Source organism: Passer domesticus, chromosome 8, assembly GCF_036417665.1.
Source record: "Passer domesticus isolate bPasDom1 chromosome 8, bPasDom1.hap1, whole genome shotgun sequence".
Classification (NCBI taxonomy): domain Eukaryota; kingdom Metazoa; phylum Chordata; class Aves; order Passeriformes; family Passeridae; genus Passer; species Passer domesticus.
This window is the reverse complement of record NC_087481.1, coordinates 55,739,286-55,753,232: the sequence shown is the minus strand read 5'-3', so window position 1 is coordinate 55,753,232 and position 13,947 is coordinate 55,739,286. Positions and strand designations below refer to the sequence as shown.

Sequence of the window (13,947 nt, the reverse complement as noted above, 5' to 3'; positions counted from 1 at the left end):
ACCCATCACTGAGATAATAATTCAATACCACATCAATACATTTACTAAATGTGTAGTAAAAATGTAAATGAAGAAAATTCAGCCCAAAGCAGGGTTTCAAACCGAGGCTCCTTGGCTGCAAATTTCTACTCTGACAGAGATGAAAACACAACACAAAACTTGGGTTCTTTCCAAGCAAAGATAGACAATCATAAACATCCACTACTTCAAGAAATGCAGAAGAAATCTCACCAATTTTGAGACAATACAGACATTGCCTCGAATGTCTATATTTGACATCTCAGTGTTCACCAGTGACCTCACAGGTTCTTGGAATACATTCAGCAGTCCCAGAATGATGGGCAGGCCATGAAGAAAGCAGGACACACCATTCCCTTCTGCACAAATCCCCAAATTTCCAGGCATATGTGGCTCCAAACTGCCCAGGAAAACCAGCTCTGGTTACCAAAATGCTGGGAAAATCAGCAGAAGGCATTTGGTAAACACTTGGATGCTCCAAGGGGAAGAATTACTGAAATTGTGTGGCTGTCCCAGCACCCAGGCCAAAATTCCAACAGCTACAGCTGAAATTCCAAGCTACAGCTCAGAGAAATAACTTCTGAGGATGACCAGAGCCCAAGAAAGAAAAAGCCAAGAGAGTTCAGGAAAATGTTCAGCGGGAATTTAGGTGTTCAGCAGGGATTGCTGGAGGCCAACAACAATTTTCTCCAATTCCCCCCCATCCTGAGCTGGTGATTGCCAGCCGGGGCTGGATGGGTGTCAGACAATGCAGCAATCAGCACACGGGGTTTTCATGGATTTACAGCTCCGGGAAAATCAGGAGCTGAATCCCAAAAGAAGCCCTTGTGCTGAGGTTCTGTGACTGCTGGGCTGCCCCAGCCGAGCCCCTTTAACCCCCAGGTTTGGTGACAGCCTAGAAATTAAAGACATAATTACCCACTAGAGAATAAAGTGACATTTTTGGATGGTCTGCAGAAAATTCCCTAAATTCTGAAAAGAAAAAGCAGTGCCTAATGCAGGTTGATTTAATTCAGAGCCACTCTTCCTTCAGCATTCTGCTTTAAGCAGAGCTGCTGCACACTGAACTCACCTGCCAGAGCTACTTAACTGCAGCTCTTTAATCCTTCAGGAAAAGGGACTTTAAACCTGACCTCCACCAAACAGAGGCTGGCATTTGACTACAGTTTGGGTTTTCAGTGAAAATGGCACAATTCCACCTCCAGCTCCAGGGGGAGATGATCAGTAGGATGCAGAGCAGAGTGTACAGTGAGGTACAGTGAATCTTTGCTTTTGAATACAGAGAAATGGGTTTTCTTCACAAAATTCACATGAAGGGGAGAGGTCTGACACTGGAAAGTGCCTGCTGATTACCTGGCAGTTAAGGGGAAGTCTGAAAGAGTTTAGCTTAGGACAGACCGGTTTAAATAAAGATAATAATTCTGTTTGATTTCTTTCTTTGCAAATCTAAGAATACATGCGTGGATTAGTGAAGGGAAAAAAATAGCATTACTGGGTAGAGCCAAGTCCCTACAGACCTTCAGAAGGACATAAAGAACACCCGAAGTCTCCTCTCTTTAGATAAATCTGTATGGCCTTTCTATATCACATAAAAATAAGTTCTCAGTGTACCTGTCTTTTCCTTTCCTGTATTCTCTCCCTTTTAGCTCTCTATGGATGCCTGCAGAGTGAGTTTTATCTAGAATTTGCAAACACAACAGCTAAGCCTGATATAGAAGAAGATACACTGATAATTGAATTTTGGAAGCACAATAGCATCTCATTGATGGTATTTTAACATTGTAATAGCAATTATAATGTAAATTAAATTTACAGAACATCGTGTAACACCATTATTAAAACATTTAAACAACATAATAAAGCTATTTAGCACTTCTAAATCTGTTCTTGCAGACCAGAACATTTTCTTACCCTCCTTGAATTATTTAAAAAAAAAAGCCTCTGCATTGTAACAGCCAATGGAATTGTTCTCCATTCATTGCTTCTCCTACGGAAAGCAAAGCACAAAGCATTTTTTCCAAAAAATAGATGGAACATTCATTTTAGTTACACAGCATTAAGCCACTGCTGTAGAAGATTAATCTTCATATTTAATAATATAATGCTCTGATATTTAGTTTTACTTTATTACTTCAACAACAGAACCCAAGTTCTCAGTTTGCTGTTTAATGTGACAGATTATTCCAAGTTCTACAAGAGCTGATATCATTATTAGGATCAAATATTTCAGATATTACCTTCTTCAGAGACTTAGAAATGGCTGCAGAGCCTGTCTTAAAAATACCTTTTAAAGGAAACAGAGCAGGATCAAATTAAGTGTTTGTATCCTTTGAGTTGACAAATTTTAGCTTATTTAACTTATTTTAGCATGAATTTTAACTTATTTTTACTAAAAAAAAAAAAAAAAAAAACCTAGAGCTGTTGTTTGGATTTTACATTTTGTAAATTTAAAATATTTAGATTTTATGTTTTTATGGTTCTGTGTATCAGCCAGATAAAGGAAATATTAAGCCAATATCAACCAAAATAAATATTTTCAGATAAAACCCAGCACTGGCACAGTCCCAGGATCTTGTGGAGAAGCCCCAACAGCCACACCACGAATGGAGAGGGGAAACGAGGACAAGGAAGGCTCAAAGAAGCAAACTGCAAAACCAAAATACAAAGAACAAACCTAGAGGCAAGGGCAAAACAAAAGACTAGAACAGAACAACTGAGCCCAGCTGCTGCAAAAATTACTTACAAGGAGGATGAAAGAAAAGGGGATACAGGAGGGAACACGACTGGAGAGAACAGGGAGGAAAGGAGAATAAATCCCACCAACCTTTGTCAAGCTGGAGTTTTGTATTTCACTCCTGTATTTCCCTGGAAGAGTTTGCAGCTCCACTGCAAATGATCAGTCAGAAAAGAGGGAGAAGGGCAAAATCCCAACCCAAATGTGGAGCTGGAAATGAAAGTAACATAGAGGCTGTGGAAAATAAAGAGAAATAATGAGGAGCTCTGGAGGAGAGGAAGGAAAGAGATGATGGAGAGACTCTTCCTCCAGGTGCACAGTGAAGGACAGATGGAAATCACCCTGGATGGTGGGAAATTCTGACTTGGTGTAAGAAAACCATTTATTTTACCATGGAGGGCAAAAATCTGGAACACAGAGAAGCTCCAAAAGCCAACTGAACAGGACCTGGAGCTGGGTCCAGCCTGAGCCAAAGGACCTCTGAGGGTCCCTTGCAGCCCACAGGAACCTGTGGTCCTACCCCAGACCCCTCTGTCAGAGAGGAGAAATCTCCAGAGCCTGGTATCATTCCTAACAAGAAATGAATCTTTCAGCTAGAGGGATTAAATTTGTTTTTCCCTTGGTTTCACACAAGAGATGTGACTTTTCACAGGAAATGTGATTATTATATGAAAACAATGAAGCTGGGAGGGTGAAGGTCACATCTTTGTCTCTTGGAATAAATTCTTCATGTACAGTCTGAGCTGCTCAGTCCCAAATGTGCAGGCAGTCCTACTGCAGGGTGCTAACACCTTTATTTCAGCATTGAAGGCAGTGAATAAATGATGAGTCCATTGGTGGAGACATTCACCAATTAACCAGCAGCAGCTGTTTGTCTTCTTTTCTTAGGGTACAATTGATTAAAATTGCATGCTTCATTGAAACAGAATTCTCTTGTACTTCACCAAAGGGGGAGAGCAAACTTCTCTTCTGATTTATAGAACATTTTTCCATCTGAATACAAATTAGAAACCTATTCTGCCTTGTTGTTTATAATGTGCAGACATGATCTGAAAAAAACAGAGGTAAAATATTTTGAGCGTTAATCAGAAATTATCTGCAACAAAGCCCAGTTGGTGCAAGAAGTTTCAGGCTTGAACCATCTTTCTTTTCCTGTTTATTCCATGTGTGGATTTACCCAGACCCACCCACCATTCATAGGGGATATATGGATATGTGAGATATCCACAGTCAAACTATTAAAGGTATTCATATGGGATGTATGGATATATGAGATATCTACAGCCAAATTATTTAAGGTATGTGCTGGTGTGAGATATAAAAGCTCAAATGCAGTTGAAAAGTGTCCAAAGGGGGGGCAAAACATGGTGCAGACCCCTGAGCCCTTCAGTGTAAAGCAGAGCAGGGATGCATTGGCTGAACTGATGGAGCACAGCAGAAGCAAGGAGTGCCTCTGGAACAGGGGGGATTCATCTGCAATCATTTCCCTTCCACTGCAGCCATGAGCAAGAACTTGTACAGAAAACCCAATTTTAGCTTGTGGCAGAGGTGAGGAGCTGCCTGGGGTGGTCTGAGCAACATATCCAATACTTCTCAACTAAAAAATCATTTTAACCAAGTTCTGATTACTTGTGAGGTTGAAGGTTTGTAGCAAATGCATGAAGAAATAAATCTCAGCTTTGCAAGTTCTGCTTCAAAACAAATTAATATAATTAAGCTTTCTTTATTTCACCTGAGTCTCAAATATTCCACACAACACCATCAGTTTAAAGCATCTCTACAGACAGATATTCACATTTTAGGAGAGATCTCCTTCACGGGGAGAAAAAACTGCAATTCCAACTTGAAGATTCAGTGAAAAAAGGCTCCTGGTAAAAAACTAATTCCTGAAGTCATTGCAGGTGTTACCTAAAACTATGTAAAACTCCTGAAAAACTTGAGAGCGAGTTGGCTGTTTTCAAGCAGGTGTTATTCAAGCCTAAGAATGTCTTTTTTTGGGGGAAAAAAAAGGCATTTATAATTTTCATTGTCAATGATATTCACATTCTTCTGGTTGCTGAGCATCCCCCACTGCCAGAAGTTACTCCGGGTGCCAAATTCCTCCTGTAATTGATCTCCTCCCACTGGGCAGTACCCATTTTTCACAACTTCCAAAGTTCTTAAAGACATATTCAAGGCAAAATATTCACTGACCCACGACTCAGACACCTGAAAAGAAATGCAAATATAGTCTCACAAAAATATTTTAGGAACATGCATGTCTAGATTTCCACTGATAGAAACCTGGGATCCTAACCATGTTCTTCCTGAACCCACAAAAAATCCAGACTTGCTTCTGCACCTGCTTACCTTGGACAACCAGCAGTTGGCTGAGGAAAAAATTATTTTAAAAATCATTTAGAAAAAAAAAAAAAAAAGGAAATCAAGTAACATTTTATTCCTTATTTTTAGAACTGTGTCAGGGAGCATGCTAGAGAATTTTATAACTATAATTTAATCTACAGAACATATTAGTTAACCTGAGTGTTAAAATAAAATGATATTATTTTCCTCATGCCTGTTCGGACTCCTCATGCCTGCTCTTAAGCTCTTTTTTTAAATTTAAACCTATATAAGGAAGCCTTGAATTAGTAATTTCATTATAATTTAAAATCTGGGATATTTTCTGGTAAGAAGCTCAGGGATAACTGGACCATAGCGAGGGATCCTTTAGGGCTGGTGACCTTTAATCCATGTCTGTGGGACACTCTTGTCTCACAACTTGTAGCACATCCCTGAAAATCAAATTTAAATTGCTCCTTCAAATATCCCAGAGACTTCAGCACAGCAAGTGATCAGAGATGTCCCTCTATTTTTTCCCAAACATTTGCTTTATCCCTCAAAAGCAAATCTCCTCAGGTTCTGCCTGGCTGCTCCATCTGTCAAATCCAGGCACCAAAATATTCCAGGATTGGAACTCCAGGATTGTTTTTGATGGAATAAATGGAGAGCAGAATGAAAATGCCAGTTACAGCAGCGTTTTTCCAGTTTTACCCACATCCCCAACCAGGGAGATTTCAAATTGGCCCACACAGGAAAAATCTAATTTGTAACATCTTTAACTGGGGCTGGGAATTGGGGGGTTCTCAAAGGAAAATTGCATTTAGAGCCAAAAAAAAAAAAAAACAAAAACAAAAACAAAACAAAAAAACATTTTCACAATAAATACCTCATTTGCACATGTGGGTAAGGCAGTATTTGAATATTAGACACCTTTGGAAAGCAAACATGTTTTTATTTATGCATCATAACAAATATGAATAGCAAAATACTTCTAATACTCTATCAAAAATGAGAAGGTTTTATCCCAAAGGGAATACTGATGAAATATTTCAGTATTCATTATATATAATATAATGTAATGTAATGTAATGTAATGTAATGTAATGTAATATAATGTAATATAATATAATATAATTCAGTAATTTTGGAGTCCAGCATGGTATACCTGCTATTAAAAAAAAAAAAAAAATAAAAACAACTCATTAAAAAGAGTTGCATTTATTAGAATTTATTGTAATTTATTAGAGTTTATTGTAATTTATTAGAGTTCATCATAACATTTTGATGCTGTTGAATGCTGGGTACAATCAAAGGGGTGTTTAGGGAATAGAGATAAATGGACAAATCCTCAGCAGTGCTGGCACTAATACAGTCTGATCCTGCCACCTAGTGACAAATGTGCCTTGGAAAATCACTATATTTCCCCAGAAAATGCATTTTCTGCAGGAAAACAACCAAAGTGTGGAGCCTTCATAACCAAACTCTGAAATTTACCAGCACTTCGTGTTTAATTCAAAGGAAAGGCAAAGAGACTCAGGCCAAAAAGTGAATGATTTAAGCATTTAAGTGAATTATTTAAATTATCTATTTATTTCTAGAAAATACTGGTTTGGTACAAGTAGTTCTGGAGCTGTCAAGAGTTTATTGTGAGAACAGATTTTATCTAACTTTGCATTTTACCTCTGAAATATACATTTACAGCAAATATTCAGCATTTCAGTCTCTCCCAGCTTTAAAGTGCTTTACAAATCTGAAGAGAGTTCCACGTTAATTTTGCACTTCCATAATATTTGGCTCCATTAGGATGCAACATTGGAGCTCAGGAATATCAGAATTGTTGTCCTTATCAGTCTCTTTTTCTGCTTTGGAGCTCAAAGCAGCTGAATATGGGGCTGCAACAATTCTGTAACAACAGGATGTGGTTTGTTGATAGGTCTTTTCCCTAAAAATTAATAATTTAAAAACGAATTTTATTATATACTATATATTTATAAATATTTTATATTTACATAAAATATTCTATTATATATTATAAATTTTATATATTATTATATTTATATTTTATATTTTATTCATATTCTATATGAATATATATATGAGAAAATGGATTTTGAACATTGAATACATTATGTTATTATTTGATATAGCCCTTGGAGAACAAACTACACAGAAATACACACAGAAATTATTTTGCATCAATATCTAAGTAACAGAATCAACTTTGCAATTCAATGTTTTGTGGAGGAATTGTATTTAAAGTTATTTTATTGAAGGGCTTTATGGTTTCCATACTGAGCAGTCAGCTTTAGTGCAGCCTCTATTTCTCACTGTAAATCTTTCTGTGCACAGTATAAAAAGATTGATGGGGAAAAGAAGTTCAGTAAACTCTGAAATTTCTTTTCATCAAATCTTAGATGCTACAGGCAGGCTTTGGGCTGCTGTACAGATATAAATATAAAGATAAAAATAAATGCAAATATAAAATATAAAATATAAACTAAATATAAAATATAAAATATAAAATATAAAATATAAAATATGAATATATACGTACACGTAGCTTGAGTCACAAAGTGAACAAATCTAGGAAACAACAAAAAACAATAATAAAGAAAAACCCCATACCTTTGAAAGAACACTTCAAAGCTCCCTTCTATTTTTCTATTTTCTTTAAAAATATGTTTATCTATAAAATAAGTATATTAAACTAATGAATTAATACAGATATTTAAAATATGGACAAAATAAATATATTTGTATTATATTATATATTCATAATTGCTGCTTAATTAACCAATAACTGCTCAACATCAAATACTGAATTTCCAGCCTGTAAAAAAGGAAAATTCCTGTAATAAATAAAATAAAACTCACAGTTTTACAAACAAACCCCAAAAGTGAGGAGTGCAAAAATCCATATGGAGGCATTTAATTAGGCAAGATATATTAGTTATGTTAGTTATTATTAGTTACTATAAATTGATTTTAGAACCCAGGCAGCATTTTTGTTTCTGTTTGATCTACTTCCAATAAATGGATATAACAAAGATATAAAAAGAAAGATCCTGAAAACAAAATGGGACTCTTGATAAGGATTAATATAATGAGAAAATACATAAGTGAGGAAAACAAATCTGAGTGAAAAAAGATAAAATTTGGCTTTGGAGATCATGAGGGAAGAAAAGATTTTATAAAACTGAGAGGAGAGTGGAAGAGGCAATTCCAGTGATCAGGTGAGGAAAAGAATTGATTTTGTGCATTTTGGGATGTCTGACAAAAGTACCTTTCAAATGCATTCTTAACATGTTATTAGTTAATTAATTGCTAATACAATTATAAATAATTAAATAAAATAATAAGTAATTATAAAAATTATTTTAAACAAACTGATAATTATAATATTTAATAAGAATTCGTCCTATTTTAAATTATAATCATTAATAAAAATACAAAAAATAATAAAACAGGGATTTTTCTTAATCAATACATAAAATTATTTTTGCTTTCTTTTAGAGGTGAAGAAAAATTTACCTCTACAGCCAAGCCATTAGTTAATTCTACAGCCAAGGCAGCTCTTGCTTAGAATTAACTGATGGCTTGGCTGTAGAATTCCCATCCCTTCTGTGCAGGGTGACAGCCAAAGGTGGGGGGTCACAGGGGGTAACGAGGCTCAGCAGCCCCCAGAGAGCATTAATTAACCAATTTAACGTTCTCTACCCAGGTGGCACCAACGCTTCCAGCAGATTTCCATCCCCTCTGGGTCAAACTTTCCTTTTTCAGGGCACGTTTGTGAGAACATTTTGGTTTCCCAGGTGAGAATTTCATTGCAAAGCCGTGAGCAGCAGTGTTTAGAGCAGGGAAAGGTTGGGGTGGGAAGGGTCCTGAAATTTCATCTTGTTCCACCCATCAGCCTGGTCTTGGGCACTTCCATCACTGCCACCCCCTCTGGGAAACCAGATCCTACCTACAGACACTGAAAAATTCAAGTATTTCCTGAAAGAAATCCATATTTCTATGACATAATCCAGGTTCCCCATCCAAAATCCCAAAGCTTATCTGCACTCAGGATGCTAGGAGTGGGATTTTATTGCTTTAACTATTATTTCTTAAAAGCTTTTCCCCATCACCCCTTGACTTGCATCCCATTTGTCTCCTTTCACTGGTGTCTCATCAAACATTGTTGCCCTTCATTAATCAGAAAAGCACAACAGAGTGCTTATTAATTGATATATTTTACCTACAGAGAAAGAAACAAACAAAAACCTCCCTTTATAACTTGCTAGAATTAAACTGTGATTTATGGTCCCACTTGTACAAGATTGTTCTTAATTACTTATTCAATAAAGGCCATGACTGGAAGTAACTGAAAATAAGAGTAGGTGAATTTGAATATTCAACACCTCATCCAAAGCTCATGAAAACCTCTGTAGTCCTTAAAAATAACAATCTCATTTATTACATCCAATGGTAATCCAAACTGTAAAACAAAATACACCTAAAGATAAATAGGTAAGATAGATAAAGATATTATCTTCCCTCCACCCCCCCATTTCAGTGGCTCTGAAATCTGATGTTTTAAATCACTATATTCTTTATTAAAAGGTTTCAGGTTTCATTCATAACCAGGTTTTGTTCCCATGACCATAAAGCCCTTCCTAACACATTACAAAGGGTTCTAGTGCTGCAGTTTGCTTTAGCACTAAAAAAAGCAAAATCAGAGTTATCTTTGAAAGGAGACTTTCAAAGGGAACTTGAAATAAAAGGAGAAGTTGATTCAGAAGAAACATCAGAGTTACTGAGAATGAAGAAAAAAATAATAAAGCAGGAATTTTTCTTAATGAACTTGTAAAATTATTTTTGCTTTCTTTTAGAGGTGAGCAGAAATTTAAGGTCAAGAGATGACTTCTTATCTACCATTTACTTTTTTACTTACAGCTGAAAACTCTAACAAAGCTTGACCCCACACCAAGGGTTACACTGCCTTGATAAAACAAACTGCATTTCCATAATTCTTTAATATGTCACAGACATATTAACAACACCTTCTGAAAGAAAATCTGCGTTGTTTTAAACCAGATTTTAAAATCTGGTTTGATTTCCTGTTAAATTAAAAAAAAAAAAAAAGAAATAAAATTAGAACTAATTAAAAATTAGTTCTGCACCTGTATTGGAGCAGATTTTCATCCTGTTATCTGCACATACCCCAACAGGGAGGCTGGAACTGGCACAGCACAGCCTTGCCAGCCCACATTGGCTCCCCTGATTTTCTGCCTTGAGGGTACAAGCCAAAAAATGGAGACTGACTTCACTTCTGTCTGCACCAAAACTCCCACTGATCTGGCCAGCATTGGAATATTGTAATTTAAAAAGGGTCCAAAGGCTCAGGGTGGGATTTTCTGGGTGTTCAGTTGATGGTGACATTGTGACAACAGGTGAAACCCAATGGTGACAGTGCCCAAATGCACAGAGGGACACTGAGCCAGGGCAGTGTCATGTGAAACATCTCCAATGGCCAAACAAACCAAAATGTTATTTCAGAGCACATTGATCTGTGCCAGCTCCCTGTGACAGAGAACAGCCCTGCCATCAGCAGCTCAGTTCAAACAGAAAAGGCAAAAAATGTCCAAACCCAGCAGGCAAAGTGCTCATCCTCCTAAAGACAAAGTTCTCACCCTTCCTAAGTCAAAGTTCTCAACCTCCTAAAGGCAAAATTCTCACCCTTCCTAAAGACAAAGTTCTCACCTTTCCCCTCCTGTTTTCAGTTGCAGCACTGTGTTGTGCAGATTTGTTTATCAGAAACATCTGTAATGTGCTACATTTTCACATCTCATGCTCCATTAGAGAAGTTATTAAGTTACAAGTTCCTTAAAAACTAGCATGGATAAAAAAACTACTGCTCAGTGAACCTTGTGGGTTTCTTCCTGCTTAGCATATTTTGTGATTCTTTAAGAAATAAAAATCTTTGTAACGTGAGAGAAATCAATAGCATTTGTACTTACAATGAAGGACCCACAAAATGTTTTTATATATAATAATAAATAAAATAAATTACCATTCTGCATGTTTTTCCATCCTGCAGGATCTAAAGCATCAGGAATCCATACCCACAGAGAAAGGAATAAACCTCAGTGCAGAGAAAGGGAGACACCTGTGCCATAAAAACACTCGGAGGGGCGTGTGTAATATATTTTATTGGGCAAATATAAAAAGCAGTCACATCAATCAAAGCCTAAAGAGGCATTTGGAAGACCTGCGAATACAGAAAAAGAATTCTGGAGTACAGAGGCATCTCACTCCAGCCTCCATCAGAGCAGCAATGAACACTCCCAAAGTTCCGCAGCTCTGCCAGGAGCTGCAAAGAAAACTGAATCCATGAATTCCCCAAAGAGGAGCTGAGCCCTGCTGCTGGCACAGCAGCTCTGCCAGCCCCTGCAGCCACCTCGCTGCTGGGAACAGCTCCTCATTTGGGGTGCCTCATCTGGATACCCAGAAACTGCTTCTCAAAATCTCTGCTCTAAATCAAGGCTCCTTTTCACCTCCCGCCACGGCCTGTGGGGGACCAAAGCTTTGCCTTCCACTTGTCAGCTGCCCATCAGCTTTGTCACCACCTATGTTTGTCTGTGATAATTCCACCTGGTTCATTTCCCTTTGTGTTGAACACCTCCCTCTTTCCCTGCTCAACACCCCTTTATTTCCTCAAAATCCACAAATTCATATTCCAGGCCGTGAAAATATTTCTGCCTTCACAGAAAAACATCACCACATCATCAGTACTTTCACAAATACAGTTCCCGTCTTGTACCAGGAACGTTCCAGAGAATATTTCTCATCAGGTCTTAAAGCAGCTCTCTCAGACAGCCCAATGTCTCTCTATTCCCTGCACTGCTACAACTCCAGTTTTTGTTGCTGCCCCATCAGACATTTTGGCTCCCACCCAAAAGCCATCTCTTGATGCTGTCATGTGGAAAAAAACTGTACCAATACCCTCCTAGCTCACTCTTCATCTCATTTTAATCCAAATTTTAAATATTTTTATTCTTTTCACAATGAGTTATCTTTATTTCTCCTTCCTCCTGCAGCTCTGGAAAGCGTTAACTCTCTACCACACATGAATATTGTACTTGTGAACTGAAAACACAAAGCTGGTCTTGCTTTTCTAAACAAGAGAATAGAAAGAGAATAGAAAACAGATTAAGATATCCCATTACATTAAGAAAAAAAAAAGCAAAATAATAAATTAGAATAAAATCTCATTTAGGCTTCCTATCATCTGTCTTAAGCTGTCTTGGTGTTTAAATTGTCCTTAAAGCCATTCTCTGAAACAGCTCAGGAAAAACTGTACTTGCAAAAGGCACACAGAGCTAGGAGTTTGCTTTTGATGCCATTGTTCAAATGGAGAATAAAAGCCCAGATCTGCTGAGGGGCTGACAGTTTGTGGGTGCTGGCCTCACCCAGCTTTACAGCAGATAATGAGATAACCAATGGTTTTATTAAGCAAATGCTGGTGAGGAACATGGTAATGCACAAAGAAAACTTGGTTTGAGCTGTCTTTTGTTTCTGCTTATGAACACTCAGGGCATTCAGACAGTGCTCCACACCAAACCAGTCCATCCCAGTCCTGTCCTGGGGCTGACTGGGATTGAAGGTCCTGGAACAACACCCCAGCCAAGTATATTGGATAAACACGCACAATTTCAGCTCAATTCTCATAGCATTTGCATCCAGTACTGGGATACCAGTGAGGTAAAATTACATATTTTTTTTATATCCTGACTTGAAACACTTTGTTCTGCATCAATCCATCACTGGCTGTCAGTACTTTTAAGAGAAGTAATGCAAAATATTCTACCAGACAGCAGGACCTTAAGTGGGAATTAAAACACAGTAGAAGTGTGACATGTCTGTGCTGCTGGTGTCTCTCTCACTGGTGAAAATTCTGTGCTTTAGTTTTACACTTTGCTCAATAAACTGTAATTTAGTTACAGTATAAGCAAGGTTAAATGCTGCTGTCTGTAGGCCAAGAGAGAAGTAACAGAGTCTTCAAATGAGAGGGGTTTTTTCACATTTATTTGCTGTCTCTTGGCCAGGCACCAAGCTTTCATATTCATAGCAGCATAAAAAGCAACGAAAACAACAACAAGGACTCCTGCTGAGACTATTAAAGTGTCATTTTCAGCAGCAGGACTCCATAAATCACAGAGACAGCCTCACCTCAGGTTCTGCCCCTGCAGTCACTGCAGCTGCTTTGCTCACACAGGTGACTGGATCAGCTTTGTTATGTACAAGGAGACCCCTGTCCCATTCCCTGTCCTGCTTTTGGCTCAGGAAACATCTTCCATGAGGGTTTTCTGTGCCAAAATGCAGCTCTCACCCAGCTTTCCTCCTTGCATGCCCTGCCTTGGGCTGTGGATGATGAGCTGCAGGTCCAGCTCCATCCTGGGCTCACACCCCTCCAATCCTACGGGCTCAGATCATGGATAAACAGAGGCTCAGCAAGATAATCCAGTCCCAAGGAATAAACCCAGGTGCCTGGGCAGCTAAAACACATCCCTTGTTTGGCCTCATCAAGAAAAACAAAGTTCAAACTGATTCCCAGCTCCAGATCAGAAGTGCAGGGAAGATATTGGGTCATGGATCAGCCACACAAAGAGAAAGAGGAAATATCAAAATACACCAGCACACATCTTTTGAGGGGGGTTGTGTTAAAAGGGAAAATTATCCAAGCCTTCAGGATGAAAATAATCCAAGGTTAGGAGCAGCCCCTCCACTTGCAGCTGCAAAGATGCTGCTCCCCATCCCAATGGAGGGATTTGGCATCCAAGAGTCTGGGCTGGAAAAGAGGATGGAAGGAGGAACTGCTCTTGACAGCATCT

At 38.0% G+C, this 13,947-nt stretch overlaps 1 long non-coding RNA gene across 2 annotated transcripts; it reads right to left on the bottom strand.

Annotated features, from left to right (window-relative positions):
- Positions 1 to 4,220: 4,220 nt before the first annotated feature.
- Positions 4,221 to 8,682, bottom strand: LOC135306937 (uncharacterized). Of its 2 annotated transcripts, none has more exons than XR_010367668.1 (3): positions 8,606 to 8,656; positions 7,629 to 7,657; positions 4,221 to 4,960 (listed from the first exon to the last, which is right to left on the bottom strand). It is a non-coding gene; the product is annotated as an uncharacterized LOC135306937 (long non-coding RNA). The 2 variants fall into 2 exon arrangements; XR_010367667.1 differs by lacking the exon at positions 4,221 to 4,960 and adding an exon at positions 6,327 to 7,016 and having other exon boundaries at positions 8,606 to 8,682.
- Positions 8,683 to 13,947: the final 5,265 nt, after the last annotated feature.